We start from the raw sequence: 22,842 nt of genomic DNA on the forward strand, positions 1-22,842 counted from the left end.
AGGAGGAGGAGGAGGAAGAGGAAGAAGAGGAAGAGGAAGAGGAAGAGGAAGGTGAAGAGGAAGAGGAAGAGGAAAAGAGGAAGAGGAAAAGAGGAAGAGGAAGAAGAAGAAGAAGAAGAAGAAGAAGAAGAAGAAGAAGCAGCTTTACTCTCTTCTACAAGACAAGTTAAATATTTACTGAGGGGAGTTGTTTTTTTATCACCAATGAGAGAACACTTGGTGCCACTCAGTGGGAAAGAGAGTATTTGGCCAATGTGAGAGGCTGGATTCTCACATTGATATGTAGAACCAAATTACAAAACATGATAAACAGCAACAAAAACAAAATTAACAAAAAGAAAAACAAACTCAGAAAAAGAGGAGGAGGAAGAGGAGAAACTAAAACCACAGGCCCCAAAAGGACTTGAAGAAGAAAATATTAGTGCCGAAATTTCTCCAGGATGTGTGACCTCACTACTTATGAGTACCACTGTGGTAGCCTTAGAGTTACTCTGCATGGTTGTTGTGACCAGTGGGTATGACAGCTGGATAGTTCTCTTGTTCTCTTTCCTCCCTTGAAAGCTTGCATGGCATCTGCTGGCACCGTGTGGGGGGAGGGGCCCTTCAGGTTAGATCCATATCAGATTCTTTGGGGCTGGTGTCCAAAGTATGTGGTTTCCTTCAGCAGTGGTGACTTACCTTCCATTTCTGGAGGGGACCCGGGAGCACAGCAGTTACCTATAATATTTTGGGAATCCTGTGTTCCCCTGACCAACAACTTGAAGGAAAGCTCCTCATTCCTCAGACTGGGGTGGGGTGTTGTTGGGTGGTCTATGACACTTTTGGGTAGCATATCATCCCAGGTGGGAAGTTCTTATGTACACTAAGGTATATATGTATTTACATAGATGTATATGTATTGTGTATAATTTGGGGTTAATTAGTAACAGTATTATTCTTTATGAATTTTTGAAACAACCTTAGTGTTCTTTTTTTTTTTTTTTTTTTTTTTTTTTTTTTTTTTTTTTTTGCTTTTTCTTCTCTATTGACTTCCCTGTCAATAGGGGGGAAAAAAGAATGGTACCTAGATCAGGTAGCAAGCCCATTCAAGCTCATTTGACTTTGAAAAAAAAATTAACATCTAGAGTATTGGGAAATTAAAAGTAAAAGTTACCTTTTATAACAGCATACATTTAATTATTAAAAACAATAAGCATCAAGAAAGGGGAGAAAATGAGAGACTGATAACTTCCATGACTATGATTTCAACATGGAATCTAGCAGTGTTTCAAAATCACTTTCTTCTTAGGGCTATGTTGGATTCACTCCAAGAATCAACAAGAGACTCTAAACTATTAAATGTAGAAACATATCACATCATTACAAAAATAAAAAGAATCCCATGTTTTCCAGCCAATAAACCAGTGGTTCTCAGAAGTTGGCATTCATAAGAATTAGCTGGTGAGATTAAAAAGAAAGATGAGTGCTGCCCACCCTTTGGATTCTGCTCTCTACTCATCCGGCGGCAGCCTTGACATCAACCTTACTTAACATTCTCGGAATCTATAATAAAACCCAGGGAGATCAGTATTGGTACTGTAAACAGAAGATGTTTTTAGAAACTAGGAATAGAGGGAAACTATTCACCCTTAGAACTTACCAAAAGAACCACACTTATATCTACACACTGCCCCAAGTGGACTGCTACAGACAACCCTGATGCAATTACCAGGATGTCAGTGGTTATGATCACAAAGTGCTATGAAAAGGTCCACAATGGCAATGTGATCAGACTTATAGAAATTACAAGGATTTTCTTAGTTACTGAATTTAATTTTAAAATGTAGAAGGGAGGTTACATAGAAAATAAATAAGCAAAAATGTTTGCTCCAAGCTCAAAGTCATTAAAAACAGGAATGATAAAAATCTCTCTTCACATTGGCAACAATAACTGTAGAATATAGAAATGCTGAATAAGAAAATGAACAACTCACGTGAAAATCTATAATTTTGTTGAAACTTAAAAGGTTTTTATTTTTAGGTTAAGTAAAAGACAGTGGAAGGGGTGGGGCACTGTGAGCATGAATGCAGTACCTGAGGATGTGAGTAACAGGCATCTATTCTCCTGGAGCTGGAGTTATAAGCTGCTGTGAGCTGCTCCTGTGTTGGGGATGGGAACCAAACTAAAGTCCCCTACAAGAACTGCAAGCTTTCTTAATCACTAAGCCATTTCTCCAGCCCCATAGAGTAGTGGTCCTCAACTTTCTTAATGCTTGTAACCCTTTAATGAAATTCCTCATGTTGTGTTGACCCCAACTACAAAATTATTTTTATTGCTACTTCATAACTGTAATTTTGCTACTGTTATGAATCACAATGTAAATATTTGTGATTTTTGATGTTGTTAGGTGACCCCAATGAAAGGGTCTTTTGACCCCAAAAGGGCAAGAGACCGGTTGAGAACTACGGCAATAAAAGATAAGAAAAAAAATAGAAGTGCATACTTCCTTTTAAGAAGAAAACTTTTGTACCTTATTACAGGAAGTTTGATTAATTTGGGTAAAATTGTATCAAAAAGTTAACAAGGAGTGCTAAATGCCTGACAAAAAAATAAGATTTTTAAAAAGAGTCAATGACTCGTGTTAAATATTAGCATCCTGTGCAGCCTTGGTAATAAAATCAGTGTGGGGGATTGACACAGGAGCAGGAAAGCACACAATTGCAAATGAAAAGAGAGCCTAAAAATAAATTTCAGAATGTTTGGGTATGATATGGCAAGTTTTAATGTCAGAGTTGAAAGGACTCACACTTGTTTTAAATGGTAACACAACTGGACATCTTTTTAGGGCAGAGACAAAATGTACGTCTAACTTTCACAATACAGGGAGAGATTCAGTGGGAAAATATATAGATTCTACAAGTAAAGTTATAATCTATAAGTAATAGTTATAATTCATGGTAAAGACTTATTTATTTAGGAACAGAAAGCAAGGAACTTTCAAAACTGCAATAGTGCCTTCGGAGATGGTTTATCAGGCAAAGTGCTTGCCACCCAATGTAAAGACTTGAGTTCAGATCCCCATAAAAAGGGACTCTGCAATCCTGGTGCTCTAATGATGAAATTGGAGGTGGAGACAGAGGAATCCCTAGGATCTTATATGCTAGCTAACCTGATATGCTCATAGCCAAAGATACCCAATTTCAATCAAAGCAAGGACTGACACCTGACTATACACAGGCCAGTCATGGAAGAGTTCAAATACTGTCTTGATGTGCCTTCCTGCTCCAACAGACCAAGATGGTGTTTACACAGAGAAGTATCTACTACGAGTGTTTTTTGAGGTCAGAAAGTCCAAGTTCAATGTGCTGATGTGCTTAGTACCTACTAAGGGTCTGCTTTCTACTTCAAAGAGTGGCCGGCCTTTGCTATGGAATCCATGACAAACTGAGCAAACGAATGCCCTGGGATCACTTCCTTCAGGGTGTAGTTCTCCTGTGACAGCTTCAGGTCCCAGAGGTCCATCTCTGCATGCTTTTACATTGGAGATTGAGTTTTAACATACACATTCCTTGAGGCCCAAATTTTCAGTCCCTAGAAGGTGCTATAAATGGATTATAATGATGAGAAGTGAAATTCAGGGTCTAATAATGCCCTCTTTTTGAAAACCTCTTTCCGATTGACAAAAAGGATGGAAATTTGCCAAGAGAAAACCAACCTCTGTTATAAACTGACTATTCCAAAAGCCTATTGACAGACTAAATCCAAGTAGCTACAGAACCTAGAGAGGGGTTTAAGAGTACAAGTATTCATGAAAATGGGGACTAATTCAGTAATTATGATTTTATAACTACGAAGCTGCCAAAAGAACAATAACTGCCAGTGGGGACATAGGAAGGAAAAGCCTCTTCTTGTTCATTGCTAGTAAAACATAAATTGCTACTGGATCCTTTTTAGAATACATTGTGGTAACATTCATTAAAATTAAAAATACATATACCTTCGACTCAGCAGTTCTACTCTGGAGAATTTATTCCCAGGAATAAAATTCTTGGTACAGAAAGATACACATACAGGATGCTTAATGTGACATCGTTGAGAAATGGCAGAGGAAGAGAGAAAGGAGGAGAAAAGGAGGGAGTGGGACAGAGCAGGTAAGGAAAAGAGCTATAGAGATAGAGCTATAGATAGGTAGATAGGTAGGTAGATAGGTGATAGAGATAGATAGATAGATAGATAGATAGATAGATAGATAGATAGATAGATAGATAGATAGATAGATAGATAGATAGATAGATAAACAGATAGACAGACAGACTGGCTGGCTGGCTGACTGACTGACTGACTGACTGACTGACTGACTGACTGACTGACTGACTGACGGACTGACTGACTTTGAAAAATCAAAGTCAGAATAAAACTTTAACAACCGCCCTTTGGATATGAGGTAATGAACTTCAATCATTTACAACATAAATAGTATAATGTCAAGAGACCTTATCAACTACAACTTCCAGAAGGGTTCTTTGAGTGACAGGAGCATAAAAGAGTGCCCCACATCAACATCTCATATGTATAATATAGCACATCTATAATGTTCATTGCATGAAGCAGTAAAGATGCTGTTATCATTTCAGGCTCCATTTCTGCTTCCCAAGGAGAAGGGAGAACAACAAGCCAAGTCCACCATTTTGTTAGGCGAGAGGGCTTTCCTCAACATCACTGCTTGATATCCTCTGTCTAATTGACCAACATTGGAACACTCATTTTATATTCCAATACTGGGGGTCTGCAAAGGTATTTCTCAGTGAACACAAGAGTTAAAATCTAAGGTTTGAAGCCCCTGTTAGTAAGGTAAGCCTCAGAGGAGCTTATTTCTACAATTGAAAAATGTTACAACGATACTCTTGCATTCTACTATCTTATAAGTCAATAAATCATTCTCTAATATTCATAGATCGATAGCAAGTCTTATAAAATGTATGAATGCTTTTGTCTAGGATTACATTAAAACAAGGGGTAATATAGATGCACATTACATTTTTACGTAGATTTCCTCAAGAAATACAAGTTGTGAGGGCATGAAAAGATAAAGAAAGACACAGCCCACAGATGCAAGGCTCACAGGGGCTCACAGAAACCGAAGAAACAAACAGGGACACTATATGGGTCTCAGCTAGGTCCTCTGCATATACCTTATGGTTGGGTATCTTGGTGCTCTTGTGGGACTCCCGTCGATAGGAGTGAAGAGTGTTTCTGACTCTTGACTGCGGCTGGGACCCTTTTTTTCCTGCTGGGTTGCCACATCCAGCCAGGATATGAGGGCTTCTCTGTCTTGCTGTAGATTTCCCTTGCTGTCAGCTTCTGTGGTGCACACTCTCACCTGTGCAGACTAAGTTCCTAAGTTTGGCGGAGTCCTGGAACCAAGATGGCGCTCCCTGCTCCTGGGATTTCCCTGAAAGACCTGTTTTCTCTCTCTCTCTCTCTCTCTCTCTCTCTCTCNTCTCTCTCTCTCTCTCTCTCTCTCTCTCTCTCTCTCTCTCTCTCTCTCTCTCCCCGCTCTCTCTCCCCCCCTCTCTTCCCAGAGGAGGAACTGATTTGGGGGAAAGTAGAGGTGTGGAGAGGGAATGAGAAAAGTGGAAGAGAAACTGCAGTCAGGATGGAATGTACAAAAGAAGAATAAAAGTTAAAAGATTAAAAAAAAACATAAGATAATTAAATACTCCCAATAAACAAATAAACAAATACCACTGTTGGTGGTAGAAGTGTTAACTGATGCAGCCACATTGGAATTCAATGTGAAGGCTGTTCAGTACAGTCAGCTGCTCATCAACAGATAGCTAGGTCATCGATTAGATGCTTGTCAACAAAGGAAAAGATGATTCATATACACAATGGGATTTTATTTAGCCATGAAGAAAAATGAAATTATTAAATGTGCAAGAAAACAACTGGAAAATATTATATTAAGTGAGACAACCCAAGCTCAAAGAAAAAACAAAAAAACAAAAAGAGAAAAACTAAGCCAATTATTAACTATAATACAATTATGTGCACACATTCAAATAAAATAGTCCCAGTCATATAATTAGCTTAAAATAGTAATTTATACCACAGTATGGAACCATTTTTGCTTAAAACATGTAGCATGCAGGTGTTTGTCAGAAAAAAAATATACAGTATTCACTGAGCTTTTATTGTATGCCATTCACATTTGTAAGATGGCATACACCCTAGAATTATCTCAAAATACTCTGAGATAAATGTTTTCTCCACTTTTATATACATATTGTTTAAGGACTGGCATCTAGTACTTGGTCATAAAAAGTCCCAGGGGGAACTTACAAATACATACGTTACATGAACACTGCTTATGACTGGGAGTGAGTGAGCATGGGATGAGGGAGAGTGGGGTGAGGGAGAGTGGGGTGAGGGAGAGGGAACACAAATACATTTGCTTCTATTTCCTCTGTGTACTTTCACTATTTTATGGTGAGTTCTTTTTCCATAAACAAATGAAGTTTGTCTTTTTAAGTAAACCAATCCTTAAACACAGAAATGAAGCAATTTTCCTTGTCTTTTTTACATCCTTTCTGAATTTAAATATAAACCCTCCTCAGCATATTACCTTTAGCTTTATTTCTGTTTCAGAACACCATTCTGTTTCCTTGGTCTTATCTTACTCCTCATCTTCAGAGTAAGATAAATTATATTTCCTATCTTTTCTCTAACACACACACACACACACACACACACACACACACACACACACCAGGGAGAAAACCAGGAGGAAAATTCTCAAGGTAAGCTTACAGAGGATTACAGGTGTCATAGAAATGCATTTTGATGTCAAACCGATCTCAAAGCAAACTCTCAACAGAACTGTCAAGTATTGTTGAGGAAGGCGATCAGACACTGTGCCTGGGGTACCACTGGATAGAATTTACTGTCATCCATGGGTAAAAGGAAACAGAATTTAGGTAGTGGATTTGTATGCCTTCCTAGTCATGTGGATGCCTTCAAAGTCCGCGTATTAACAGGTGATGGAATGCTGCACTCCAGTGTCAAATCCCACAGCCCATCTGAAGAAAATTTTGGCTCAGGGAGAGAAAATCTCTTCAGCCTCTTAAGTCGCCAGCTCCTGCTTCCTCTTAGCCTCTGCCTTTGAGCTTGTCCCAGGCACCAGTTGGAAATGTGATAGGCAGTGGATTAGGCACAGCCAGGCTTTCACACTTAAACCTTGAGCATTAGCAGGTCAGCAAAGCCAGGTTTTCCCATTAGAGCAACAGAACTTCCAAGTCCCAAGTATTGATTAAGCTCCCAAGTCTGAAAGGCCTGAAAGAAGAATGCTTGCCTCTGGCGATCAACAAGGGACCACGTCTTATAGAGAATCAAGGGATCCAGAAAACAGCAAGGGAAATAGCCTGGGGCAAACTAGTAGCATTTCTCACATGCTATTGGGCCTAAACAAACAAAAAAATATGAAAGAGCATAATAATGAAACATTTAAGAGAGGGAAGCAATATCTCTTAAACACAGACTGTTTTTTTTTCAAAGACTACACCAAAAATAAGACTGACAATTTTATGATCCACTTAATAACTTGTATGAATATTTATTAAGGGTGCTCACTTAACCTCGACTCCTTCTTATTACCATAATAAAAATGAGTGGAGATAGTCTTATCCTTAGTCATCTTGGTTTTGAAATTTTAAAATTTGCTTGAAGCTGTGGAATGAGATTTAACCCTTGGTTAGCACATCTACCTTTGTTGTTTTCCTTTGTAAACTTTATATGGAAATTTTATGAATTCTCAAAAGACCATGGGAAGAGGAACTTGGAGAAAGGGAAAAAATCTCAACTAAGAATAACCAAAAAATGTTTCACAAATATAGAGTGAGAGTGGGCTGCCAGAAGAGGAAGAAAAAGAAATATGACTCAGCACATCTCAGGGAAGGTGAGGACCCTGTGTTACTGAGTCATACCTTCCTGATTATGTATGTCAATTGCAAAACTCTTTTAAACCCCTCTTTCCACAGTGTACCCTTCTAAAAGTTATTCTCAGGTCATTCATAATCTTTACTGACAGATAAAAGGACCAGATCTATGAGATTTAAGTTTCAAACTATTCAAAGTCTGATTGGCTTTGACCTGTCAATAACTGGACATTGCCTGAGAAATATGCCTGCAGAAACCAGTGTAAAAGTTTGTAGAACTATGTCTGTTTGTGGATCTGGGTTCATTATGACACACTCATTTAATCATATCTGAAATGAAGAAGTCCATGTCGACCATACTCTTCCTATTAACATCTCCACACCTGCCAGGAGCCAACAGAGCAAATTTTTATACACTCCCCACATACACCTTCTCTGTACTCAGATAAGAGGATGAAGAAGAAATTAAATAAAAGAAATTGAGAAAATAAATAGCTTTCAAAAATAAGGTAGACATTCTGACTTAAAACAGTAGGTTTGTGATGTATTTTTCTTTCACCTAGTTTTATTTTTTAATTATGTATCTGTATATTTGTGGATGGATGGATGATGGATGGATACATGGATGTAAGCATGGATGAAGAAATGGATGAAGGTATGGATGGAGGCATGAATGAAGGCATGGATGAAGGCTTGGATGGAGGCATGGATGGATAGATGGATAGATGCATGGATACATGGATGGTTGGATGGATAGAAGGATGAATGGATGGATGGATAGAAGCAGGATGGATGCATGGATGGATGCATTGATGAATTTATGGAAGGAAATCGTATGTGCATGTGAATGCAGTTACCTAATGATGCCCTAAGAGGATATTGTATCCTTTGAAGCTGGGTTGGAAGAAGTTATGAGTCTCCTGACAATTGTTCTGGGAATGTACTCTGGTTTTCTGCCAGAGCAGTACTCATTCTTAGACTTATAACTGTCTCTTTAGCCTCTCTATTCAGATTTTAATCCTTTACTTTAGGGCATTTTTATATTTATACCAAAATCAAAAGTCACAGGGATGACCCATACAGCCTGAACCCTCCCCACATGTGTAAATTCTCATGAACAGCTATCAACAACTTCCACCACTATGCTGACTGTCTTCACTGTCCTCAAATTCTTTGCAGTTCAGCTGTTCTCATGTCCCTGCACTTTGCCTTCCTGCCATGATAGACTATGATCCCAAACTATGAGCCAAACTAAATCCTTCCTCTGTAAGTTGATTTTCTTGTGAGTTTTTCTATTATAGGAATGAGAAAGGTAATTAATACCATTTCCTTGATATTTTATAGTTCAGCTGTGTCCCTGCTGGAAAATGGACAATTTTCTGTCTTGGGTCAAATATATATCCTTATTCCCTTATAAATAGTCCCTCTGTCCTTCAGATATACATTAGCATTTAGTTTATTGCTATTGGAATAATTCCAGGATAAGAGAAATAGCTTTAGTAAACCTCTGGATACAAGTTTGTGGCCTGGTCAGTAGGAGCAGAGTGCTAAGAATATGGAGTCCAAGTAACAAGCAGCATTGTTTGACACAAAGGAACTAGAGGCCTTGCATGGAGCCCTTTTATGGGAGCTTCTTCAACAGAAGCTGTAGGGGTGCTGATACAAGTATGTGCCAACTCAGGAAAACAAATAATGACCTGTAGAAATCTAAAACTTTCAGTATGGCATTCAATGCTACCGCACAGTCCGTATTGGGTGAATCATGACAAGACTCTAAGACTCCCTCAGATGTCAATCACTGTGAAGGAAGGGGATAATCATCACGATCTGTGACAGCACATGAGTTGTGAGTGGTTACCATGATTAAGATTGTAGGGCATGCCTTTAATGCCAGCCCTTGGGAGGCAGAGGTAGGCAGATCTTTGAGTTCAAGGCCAGCCTGCTCTACAAAGCAAGTTAGAAGATATCTGGGGCTACACAGAGAATCTCCCATCTTGAAAAGACAAAACAAAACAAAACAAAATAAAACAAACAAGGAGATGGAGCCTTTCTTATAAGGAACCTCCAGCTCTGGTTAATGAGGAGTGACAGAGATCCATGATCAGAGTCCTTAAAAGCTTGTTCAGAGAAAACCTCAGCAGATGGGGGAGGGTGGATGAGGAGTGACAGAGACTGTCCTGGAGTAGATCCTGACACAGCTGCTCCTGTGAAAGGCAGAGAAGAGACATCAACTGTCATTAGCTTGGTTATCACACAATGGTGGATAATAAATAAGCTTATGTGACAGAGAAAAAAATAAAAGAAAAAGCAAATATAATATAGCAATATTATCTTGTTTGAGGGAGAAAAGTTGGAAATATTCCTCATCCTGAGAAAGTAGAATTAATTTTAAAACAGCTCATTAACTCTATCCTGACCAGATTCAAGGATGGCTGGGTACAATAACTAACTATATATAAAAATAGAAATATCATAGAAACCTTAGCCCAGTAGCCAAAAGCTTGGGCTCTGGGGTCAGATTCATCAGGGTTAATTAAGTTTTGCTTACCGGCTGTTTGAAGTTCCCTTTAATTTTGAAAAACATGTTTATATTACTAACTCTTCCCACTGCACTGTTGAAGATGTCAATACAGGAAAATACTATACAAATGCTTAGAAAAGTGCCTGTCACAACATCCTCAAGAAATATCATTAATAACAACGGAAACAATCTTGAAATCATTTTGTCAGGGACTGTAAATTTTAAGGGATTGTGTGCTTATAAATGCCCTTGTAAAAATCGTCATTATTTGGGCCAACTTACCAAATGTACAGTTGGTGAGACCCTGAGGAAAGTACTTGATGGAATGCAGGAGAGACTGGAGATTCCAGATGATCTCAACTAGCTGAGAGGATAATCCCACTCTAAGATAATAAAACAGAATTCTGTAACTCATTCTATTTCAGGCATTGTACTGCGCTTAGAATACACACTGAGGATTAAAAAGGCATCCTTTCTCTCAGTGAACTCAAAGTCTAGTCAGAGGCAGACACATAGACCAAAGAGGATAATCTCTCCATAGAAGCACAGCCACGTCTATCAAGAAGAGTGTGTAATCTTCCACAGGCTGGAAATGTGGAGACAGCTGAGGGACATGTGAGCTGAACGCACACATACAGGGGTTAAGGCAGTAACCAATGTGACTTATAGTAGAAGCAGAGAAGTGATGGTGGAAGGAGAAGGGGATGGAAAAATTCAAGCTGGCCATGGTACAGGGAATAGAGGCTACCAGAGTTCATTATTGCCTGAACCCAATAAGGCTATTGTGATACCATTCCTTACTATTCTCCTCTTTTTGCTAAGTATACCCTGATTCTTCCTATTAAACTGCATCTTAGGGCTGCTAGACTTCTGCTGGCACCTGAAAACACCATGGGTGTCAATATGAACAACATTCTGCTACCAGGACTTGCCTTATTCAATGGCCAATTAAATAGCCAACATCCATGAACCATCTACCCTGCTATCTGCTGAGAGAATTATCCTTTCTTGCTGCACTTTTTGGCTACCTTTAGCTTGATTTGAACTATGGCTTGCCTTCTTTCCATCTTTATGCTGCCATTTGTATTTTTAAGACTACTTTCTTAATTAGCTTTAATTCTCCCTATGCTTTACTCTGGCCAGAATTTAACACAACATGGAAAGATAATCACTCACCATAGTATGAAAGCCTAAGAAGAGAGCCAGCAAGACTCAAAGTCCAATCGAGCAGTCCAAATAGCAGTCGTCTTGTATTTAGCACTTTTTTATGAATTATATTTTGTGCAGGTGTGCCTGTCCTGGAAGGTGCTTTCTCTTGGGCAAGGCAATTAAGTTTGTTCTGTCATGAGTCACATCTGCGTAGCAGTGAAAGCAATTCTCTTCATTGTATCTCAGTGTCTGACAAAAGAGCTAAGCCCACAAAGATTAGTCCCTCATGTAAGCAAAGGATAAATGCTTCATACTTAAAGGGGTTAATCCAGAAGCCATGTTGTGATGCCTTGAGGCTGTGGGTTTTCAGAGTGAGATTCAGATTGTCTTATAAACTTGTATTCTACTAACTTCATGACTCTTAATGTCTTCTGGCTGTGCTTGCATCTATAGTACCTCTGTCATGTCTGGGAAATGGAGTCATGAAATCCCATTACAGCTACCTGTTGCTGTATAGCCAAACACTCCTGACCTCACTTATACAAGGAAGTGGCCCTTTGATTATGCTCATGTGTCCCTTAGTTTAGTAACTTAGACATGGAGCAATAGGGAAAGTTTGCTTCTGTCCTTCAGTGCCTGGAAATCTTCGTGGAGAACATGAATATGTAAGGTTAGCTGAATTATCTGTTGAAAAGCCTCACTTTCATATGGGTACTAGGAAGCCAAAATCAAGTCCTCCTGAATGGCCGGCAATTTACCAACTGAGCCGCCTCCCCATCTTCCACATCTTTTATCACCTAGTTTCAGAGGCCATCTTGCATTGTTGTTGTTGTTGTTATTGGAATTTGTCCTATGACTGACTGTCCACATTTAAGAAGAAAAATATAGACTCCACCTCTCAATGGGAAAAAAGCCAAAGATTTTGCAACTGCCTTCTAAAGTGGCCACATTCCCTGTGGGATTCACATTAAATTTTTCACAAGCATAGGCAAAGTGTTATGGGGGACTTCTCTCTGAATTTTCTGACTCTGAAGTATGTATCTGTGAAGCTTACAAACTGGCACAGGAGTTTCTAAGCACAACAGGGGATGGGAGACAAAAATCAAAGCTTCCAGGAAGATTTTTGTGGAACCAAAAAGCACAAATGTTTTTGGAGTAGAACAAAGACAGACATCCAGCATATAGGCTGCTCTGTCTCTCTATATAACCTCAGGACTCCAAGACTGCACTCTGCAGGACTCCAGTCTCTGGAGAAAAACCCTTGATCAGATGCGATTTATTGGACACTGAGCTTTAATCCAGTGAACTCTGAATGTGTCCCACAAGTCTCAGGGTGACCCGTGCTGCTAATTAGTTATCTAGACATCTCTTCCTCCTCACCTGGGGACTGTAAACTGCCTGCGACTGGACAGGGAGGCACAGGAAATGGTGATTGTGCTTCCTACAGAGGCCTAGCAAGTTCCACTACTGAGCAGCAGAGGAAGGGAAGGGGAGTAACCTTGGCAAGGGAATTGGGATTCTAAGGAAACATCCACTCCTGGCTGCGTAGAGAGAAGTTCTCCATAGCAACCACCCATTCATTTATTCCTTGCAGCACATCAGCAAGGGCCAAGATGATTAAAATCATAACTCAACCCTGGGTTTCTATGGGGAGAGTATGGTGTGAGAACATGCATGTTCTGATGAACCATAGCATCCAAATGAGGGTGTTGGTCAAGCTGTGAATCATCTCTATGTCTAACTCAAGATGCATGATCCTGAGTTCAGAAATGTTGACATTTCCATTCAAACACTCAAGGCAGAGCTCACACTTGCACCCCAATCTTTGCAGTAAGCCCTACAGTCCTGAACAAGGAGAAGACATAAAAGTGTTAAATGATGGCTGGTCAGTCTTAGTGGTTAACAATAGACAGTTCAGTTAACTTAGCTCTTAACAGCAAGGGCTAATATACTGGCGAGTTTTGTGTCAACTTGACACAGACTGGAGTTATCACAGAGAAAGGAGCTTCAGTTGAGGAAAGGCCTCCAGGAGATCCAGCTGCAAGGCATTTTCTCAATTAGTGAGGAGGTCCCCTTGTGGGTGGTGCCATCTCTGGGCTGGTAGTCTTGGTTCTATAAGAGAGCAGGCTGAGCAAGCCAGGGAAAGCAAGCCAGTAAGGAACATCCCTCCATGGCCTCTGCATCAGCTTCTGCTTCCTGACCTGCTTGAGTTCCAGTCCTGACTTCCTTGGTGATGAACAGCAGTATGGAATTGTAAGCTGAATAAACCCTTTCTTCCCCAACTGCTTCTTGGTCATGATGTTTGTGCAGGAATAGACACCCTGACTAAGACAGCGAAATAAGCATCGTCTCATCTCATCCTTACAACTATCCTACTTACACATAGAGAGACTAAGACCCAAGGAAAAGAAAACATTCACCCCAAATTAGTGTTTGGAAATGATGAAGACAAGATTTAAGTCTGATAATGTGTTCAGCACTACAATTTTTCTGAAATTAATGCTTAATGAAGTCTTTGAAAATTACATACAATGTATTTTGTGTATTTTGTTCATATTCATTCTCTTTTCCTCCTAAGTTTATGCTTTAATACCCTATAACCTTCTAACTTTATATCATTTTTTCTTTTGAAACACATTTAATCAAATTTATGATGTTCATATATTCACAGGTATGGAGCCATCTACTGAAGCATGGTGGCCCTACCAGGAGCCACACCCTTAAAGGATACTGACTTCACATCCCTGAGAAGCTATCAACTGTCAATAGGTCCTCAGGCTCCACCCTACTCCATGCTAGAATATTGATTGGCTTGATCTTGTTGCAGGTCTCATTCAGGCATCTAGGACTGTCATGAGTTGATGAGTAGAATAGCTCTCTATTCTAAGAAGACACTGTTTTGCTCCAGACTTCACCAACCTCTGACTCTTACAATCTCTTTACTTTTCTGAGACAAGGACCTACAGTTTTTACTACTAGTCAGTGCTGCCTCTGCTCATGAACATACATGTGACAATCAGGAACAGCATGGCAGGGACATTAGGGAGAAGATAAACAGAGCAAGTCTGGGGAAACGGGGAGAAGGAGCAGTGAAAGTATGCAATGCAATTCATATCATTAAATATTTGTCAAATCCCATCAAGTGCTCAATACCAACAACAGACCCTAGCGTAAACTATGGCATTTGAGTGATTATTGATACATTACTGGAGATTCACCAATTATAAAATAAAACCTATACACTAATGAAAGATGATGATTAATACAAGGATGGGGAGGGGGAAGAAAAGAAGAGTATCACATGTGATAGAACAGGACATCTAACAGAGCTCTCTACATTTATAGTTCAACTTCACTGTGAAGATGAAACTACTATAAAATGTGAAGTCTATTAATAAAAGGGGACAGAGCAGAGTTAGGGCTCCTTAAAATCAGAATTATGGGTTGTTGTTGTTATATTTTTGTTGGTTGATTGGTTGGTTGGTTGGTTTTGTTTTTTGGATTCCTATGGAAACCCTTGGTACCTGACATGTAACAGCTACAGGAAGAGGTAAGACAGAACAGCAGTTGCTGTCAGCATTGTGGTCAGTCATGTAAAAATTCCCAACTTTACTTCTGTGTTCTCCATCTGTGCAAAAGATGCAGGGAGGGTCAGAAGAATGATACCTAGAGAAGAAGAAATTTCCACCATGGAAGTGAGCGAGGAGCAAGTAGTACAAAACTAAATGATGATCAAGTAGACATGCACCTCTAGCTCAGATCACGTGGTCCTGATGGTAACTGGGAGGAGAAGGTAGTTTCCATGTGCACAGCAACTTCCTCTTTACAACATACATCCAATATCATGTTGTCCAATCTTCTAAGCAAATACATGATAAATACACAATGAGAAAATCTTGTTCCCATTTTGTACAAATCTACTGAGGACTAAAGAGTATAAGAACTTGCTAAAAATCAATAGGCTGGTAAACAACAGAAAACCCAAACTCAATTATTCTAGCTACTAGCTCTCATGCCTTTGCAAAGATTGCAAAGATAGAATTGAGACTCTTCAGGGATTTCTTCATTCCCAGAGAATCAGCCTGACAGCTGTACTGGCTAGTCACCAACTCTGTTTCTTTCCCCTTCAACACCATGCCTTTGCTGGGTTTCCTCTACCAAATTCACCACATTTTTATGTCTGTTCAAAATATTTGTATCAAATTAACTGACAACTTCATAGAGTACTTCAGCTTATTATAAGTACTCTCTTTCCTAGAAAAACATCTGTTCAAACTACTCAATTCATTGAGTTTTGAAATTTCAACTTAAAAAACAAATGAATCTCTTAAATTAAAATGTTTTAGTTACTAAATAGCAATCATTTCTGCTTTCTGTATGCTGGTAAACACAGGCTATTCAGGCATGCATTTTCCCCATCTTGATGTCTCCTAGCATTGCTGTGTTCATATGACTGGACTCTGGTCAGAGGATACGGGCAGAAATTGTTTATGATACTTCTAGCTTGGCCCGAGGGTAGAGAGACAATCCTCTCTTTCCATTTGCAAAGATGAGAATGGACAAGGTGGAAGAAACCTGGATCTAGGGATCCCAACTTTAGACAAATCCCCCAAATGGCACCTTAGAAATGAGATGACCCAGACATGTAGCCTTCTTGTGCTAAGCCACGGAGGCTCACCTATTTCAGCAGCTTACACTATAGTAACTCACTAGTATCAAGGAAAGCCAGTTCCTCATGCAAACTTCCTCCAGATTCCCTAGGTAGGCTGTGCCCAGCAGTGAACCTTTGCTGCCTCTTTACTGCCATTTCATTTGGTGAAGATCCCAACAACAGGTAGCTAGAGATTAGAAATGCAAGGTAATAAAATAAACTCTTTTTGGTCAGATTTGCTGTGCAATTTTGGAGTCTTCTGCTTCACCAGATATCAAATAAGTGTTCAGTAGATGGTAACACAGAAATGGTTACCATCATTATCAATAATCACCCTAACACCTACCCTCACAGGAGGCAAGAGAGGAAGGGGTCTTGATGGCTTAGCTTTTCTAAATGGAAGCAGGCAGTTTCCTACAGAAAACACCTTAAAGGAGCGGATCTTTTACTATATGTGGTAATTAAGTTGGTGAACAATTTTATTTGGGTTTATTCATTCATTTCTTTATATGCAATTTGAGAGCACAAAATCACACACACACACACACACACACACACACATACACACAAAGTAAAACTGATGATGCCTATTTTTATGGTCCTTATGTTGCAGTAAAATCTACATACTTACTTTTATTCTTAAGTATATAGCTAGATCAACATCAGGCAAACAGCTCTCAGTTCATATGAATATAGCAAGTGAATTCTATAACAGCAAAGCCATGAGAGACCCAATATGATAACGGTTCATTCTCCTTAAGCATAAGCATGTTTATGCCAAAGACTTGAAGAATTCATCAACTGAAAGACATGAGCCAAGCAGACCCATACTCCAGAAGTTGAGTTATGTAGCACCTAATTTTATAACAACAAACAATAAGAAAATACTCCTCTGGCCAAGTCATTGCCTCTACAGAGGGGACCGTTGTGTTCAGCTCCTGAGCTCCTGTGTCAAAAGTGTTAATCAAGTAACTTGATAGCAGAAGCAACAATGGTGGCAGATGTGCCATCCAACTGACCAGGTTAAAAAAAAAAATACAGGCAGATGGTTTTAGATTAAAATCTGGATGGCAATGTTGTCATTAGAGAATTGACATTCTGTCACCAGGCCAATATTCTCCTATTCCATTTATTTCGCTGTCTAAATTATCTGCAACCTGGTGGTCCAGGGAATAATTTAACAGTTTAGTCATGGGCTGCTGAAAAAACTCATTAATTTGGAGTTGGTAATTCATTTGAGGAAATGCCGATGAGTGCCTACTATGTGTGCAGCAACATTCTAGGAACCAAGAAATACCGCAAGAACCAAGACAGTGGCAAAGAAAATGGCTTTAGATTTTGTGAAGCACTAACAAGTGATTAAATCCGGGTAAAAGGGACAAGAGATTGCAAAACCTTAAAGTGTTCAGAATCGCCTCTCTGAGGAAGTGACACTTGAGCTGACACAGGATAAAGAAGGCAATAGTTTTCCTCTGTTGCACCGTAAAACCCAAACTTATTCCTTCAGAGTTTCTGAACCTATGTGATCTCTGCTTTTCAGTCAAGTCTAGCTACTTCTCTCTGCTTTCATCACTCCTTGGTCTTCAATCTCCTCTCATTTGTTACTGCCCACGGAGTCACCTGCTCAAATATTTCCATTCCTTTGCATCTAGGTCTGCATGTACTAACATAGGGATGTTAGAGGGCAACTGTTCGAGACATGGTCCACCCCATGTGGTGTTCATCACTAGTGTACAATAAGTTTGTAAGAATGCACTGATGAAATAATCCAACCACATGCTAGCACACAGAAAGCATATGAAAAGGGATATATTTACAGATAAACAGAAAAATATGTATTCCTCTTAAACAGGAGGAATCTTGGAGTCACTGTCAGGAAAACTGTGTGCTTTTAAGACTTGTATCTACATCATTTACAACATCTGAATTATCTGATAAGGGATTAAACCTTGATCCATGGGACTCAAGCAATAATCAATCTATATACTTCGGGGGCTTAAGTGCAAATAGTTTGCTAACTTCCAATGCTAGATGAAGCAAGATTTATTTTTGTGGTTTCTCTTGGAATCAGGGAAGGGTTACGTAGAAATTGGACCCTCTACTCTGGGTCATGCAGGCTAAACCCAAAGTGAGCTTTAATTGCACTGAAGGCTTAGATTCTTTTCTTAAGCTCTCTGGCCATTGACAAGACTCTTTCCCTTGCAGCTATATATCAGTGATCACTTTTCCTTGCTAGAGTTGCCTGAGGACCACCCTCACCTTTTGATATCAACCTCCAAGCCTTGCCACCAGGATGCTGATATGGTCCTCTGATTCAACAATATGGCTGCTTTCTGTGAGTCCCACAGGAAAATGTTACTCTGATCCTTCTGGTTCTCACTAGGAGCCCTTTTAATAAACTCAATGCCAAAGATTCAGGAATATCACAAGAGTGTGGACACAGCATACACATTTTCCACCTATAATCTAGAGAAGATTACATAGAGCACATACACTAAATGGTAGGGAGCTTGAGGCTTAGAACTCTTGCCCTTCCTAGATGAGGAACAATCATTCCTATATGGTACAATGCTTCCAGGCATGGTGATCATAAAATAAAAGGTCTTCGAGCTAACCACAAACTTTTTTAGTTTCTTGGAAGGAAATATGCCCATCAGCTTTCTCCCGGTTGGGTAAAAATACAAGGAAAACATACAGGATGAAATATTTACCTCAGTTAATAGCTCCAGTCACCTTTCCAATTCAATCATCTGTCAATATCAGCACCACTTTGACACCCAAATTTCAAATTTTGAGCCTGAAGGACATCACACTTCCAATCTGTAGCAGGAACAAAGGCTGGCACACCAGGTGTGGTAGAGGATAGTAAAGAAGAAATGGAATGGAGTAGAAGCCATTAGCAGATTCCAGTTTATCTAGAACCTTCAGCCATGGTAATAACAAGCTTTGATTTCATTGTAGATAAAAAAGAAAAGCCACTGACATTGACAGAGTTCCACATTCAGTATAAGGTAAGGGTTGTTGACTTGAAATGTAGAAAAATGAGAGACAATGGTGTGTTGGAATTGCTTCTTGCTTTGTGAAATGGGAGGCTACTCTAAATAGCATTGCCTAGCCAGCATTCTAGGTTTTTCTAGGTCCTTTAAAGAAACTATTCAGGTAAGAATAAAATAATATGGATGTAATCACTTTCTACTCTTGGCTGACCTAATTAGCAAAGAATGGAGTCTTCTGCTTTTTTAATGTATCTTCTACAGCCCATGAATGCACCCTTGAGTCATTTTATAAACTCTATAAATAACAATGATACCATTAACAATATGGAGATATTTCCAGGAGCAAAGTATAATTCGTCCTTTGGTCATGGGAGAATCATAATTGGTGTTTCTAGAAACTTCTTTCAGTGCAGATTTTTCAAAATAGTACTGAGACAAGAGTTTGCAACATACTGGCTCATCAAAACCACAGTTGTTTTTGTTTGTTTGTTTCCTTTTTCCTAAGCTGAACCTAAGGTAGATTGAAGTTTGACTTAAAAAACTATGTAACTACCACTATGCCCCAATCTACTGCAAATCAAAGGAGTAACTACTTCTTCTTAAGCATCTTGGATTAAGATCTAGTAAGATTTATTTAAGACTTCCTGTTCAGCTTCTCATTAGTAGAAGAAGAAAAACAAATTTTAATAAAATGATAGAACTTAGGTCTAAAACTTAAAGACCTATTCAGAGTTATTCGATGACTCATACTTTATTTATTTATTTATTTATTTATTTATTTATTTATTTATTTATTTATTTACTTGCTTACTTGGTGACGTGCCTATTCATTAATATAATTCATCAAGTCTTATGTGAACTAGGGTTTAGATCATCATTAATATAAGGCAGTACAATCTCTTCTTATCTCAGCATCCCTTTCTTGTCTCAATAGCTGGGATCTCAAAACTGTAAAGATGATATTACATTATTTTTTTTCTCTCGGGAAGTAAAAGAAATTTATTCAGTGAGGCAATCTAAAAATAACTTATTTGAGAACCAGTGGCTTCCATGGTTACAGAAATACCCTGTTGATTCTTGCTCTAACAGGCAACAGCAACTGGGGAATCATTTGGATACAAAACAGTACATATCCAAAACAGCATGAAGGACCCCAGGATGGGACTATTCTAGGTCTGTGGGGTACCACTATGAAATAGAGACAAGGTATTTGTCCTTGTATGATTCCTGTTCTAAGGGGAAAACAGACAAAATCAGAGAACTTCACTGTAGAAATTATTATTACAAAGTGATTTGATAGATTTAGTTATTTGACATCAGAAAATATAGTAAGAGATGCTTCTTTTGCATTTCAGCTTAGACTACAAGGAAAAAGAGCCAGCCATGAAAGCAGCAAGACAAACAAAATCCAGATGAAGAGCAAGCAGGAAGCAAGAGGGAAACTAGAATGACAGTCACAATGACCTGAAGGTAGAGAAACAGGAAGTACACTAGTGTGCTAGGGCAGAGGAGAAAAGTAATTCAAGACAAGATGGAAAGGAAGCCAGAAGAGGCCATGGTAAGGAGCTAAGGTTTCACTGTAAGTGCTTTAAGAAACCATTAGAAGAATTCAATCAAGGAAGTAATAAGATCAGAAAAGCAAGCTTTAAAAAAAAAATTACTCTGGCTGATTTTGTGGATGAAGACCTGTGGTTCGCCGAGAGTCTACACATGGGGATCTCTTGGGAATCACAAGCAAGAGAGGATGTTGGCTTGAAGAGAGTACTGTTACAGAGGTAAAGAAATAAGAGTGGTGTCCCTCTAAGCATTCATAGCCTGGGAATAGCCTGGGAAATGTTAAGGAAATCCAGAGTCAAACTTTTCAAAGGCATGAGTGTGAAAAAACCAAGGTGTCAACTTACATAAATATTAAGTCCATTTAATGTTAAAATTTATAATGGGCTGAAAACCCCCAGTTTCAGCCTTACCACATTATCTGGCCCGATGGCAATACAGAATGGATTCAATTCGATTGGACAACCACTTGACTTGTAGATTGTTGGTGCTCTGTTCCTCTGTCTAATTCCTTTATCCTGTAACTTCTACCTCCCCATCCTTTTAATGTTAAGTAATCTGTACTCTCTGAAGAGGATAATAAGGCTATCAACCAGTGGTCTCATAAATCCTGTCCTACCAACAAGACATCAATCAGAGTTGTAGACATCACAAGAAGCTTCTTTCCTTAAGGAAAAAAATCAGAACAAAACGGAGGAAAAGTTATGCTTGGGTCCCTAAAATCCTAGTGAATAACTCTATGTTAGAGTAGCTTAAACAGAGCGTGGAACACACCAAGACATTAGTCAACTCTTATAGTACAGTGTCTCTCAAACTTAAATATGAAGGACCTTCTACTGCTGGCCATGATGGAATTCAGGGACTGGATTCTAACTTCTGTCACAAACAGTATCCAGATTTGGAAAGGAGGCAAAACAAGACAGGCATACCCATACCCACAGGAAGGAAAAGAAATGGGGCAAGTTCTATGATGGCTCTGGTAACTACTTGGAAGAATTTCAACGCCATGGAGAAGTAAGAGTGAACCTACATGTAGCTCAATGGTTTCCCTGGGTTGAAAAATGAAAATAAACACCTGTAAGGCCAGGGTCACTGGAATTTGCAGAGAAGAGTTTGGAGATGAGTTGGCAGGAAAGATCAATAAAGGCCAAGTATTCAACTGAACAATAATGAATGTACTGTGTGTGTTAGAAAAAAAAAACATCTTTTTTTTTAATTAGGTATTTTCTTCATTTACATTTCCAGTGCTATCCCAAAAGACCCCCATACCCGCCTACCCCACTCCCCTACCCACCCATTCCAACTTCTTGGCCCTGGCATTCCCCTATGCTGAGGCATATAAAGTTGGCACAACCAATGGGCCTCTCTTTCCACTGATGGCCGACTAGGTCATCTTCTGATACATATACAGCTACACACGAGCTCCGGAGGGTACTGGTTAGTTCATATTGTTGTTCCACCTATAGGGTTACAGATCCCTTTAGCTCCTTGGGTACTTTCTCTAGCTCCTCCATTGGGGGGCCCTGTGGTCCATCCAATAGCTAACTATAAGTGTCCACTTATGTGTTTCCTGGGCCCCGGCATAGTCTCACAAGAGACAGATATATCAGGGTCCTTTCAGCAAAATCTTGCTAGTGTATGCAATGGTGTCGGCGTTTGGAGGCTGATTATGGGATGGATCCCTGGGTAGGGTAGTCTCTGGATAGTCTATCCTTTCGTCTTAGCTAGAAACTTTGTCTCTGTAACTCCTTCCATGGGTATTTTGTTCCCTATTCTAAGGAGGAATGAAGTATCCACATATTGGTCTTCTTTCTTCTTGATTTTCTTGTGTTTTGCAAATTGTATCTTGGGTATTCTAAGTTCCTGGGCTAATATCCACTTATCAGGGAGTACATATCATATGAGTTCTTTTGTGATTGGGTTACCTCACTCAGGATGATGACTTCCAGGTCCATCCATTTGCCTAGGAATTTCATAAATTCATTCTTTCTAATATATGAGTAGTACTCCATTGTGTAAATGTACCACATTTTCTGTATCCATTCCTCTGTTGAGGG

Source organism: Mus caroli, chromosome 11 (assembly GCF_900094665.2).
Source record: "Mus caroli chromosome 11, CAROLI_EIJ_v1.1, whole genome shotgun sequence".
Lineage (NCBI taxonomy): Eukaryota > Metazoa > Chordata > Mammalia > Rodentia > Muridae > Mus > Mus caroli.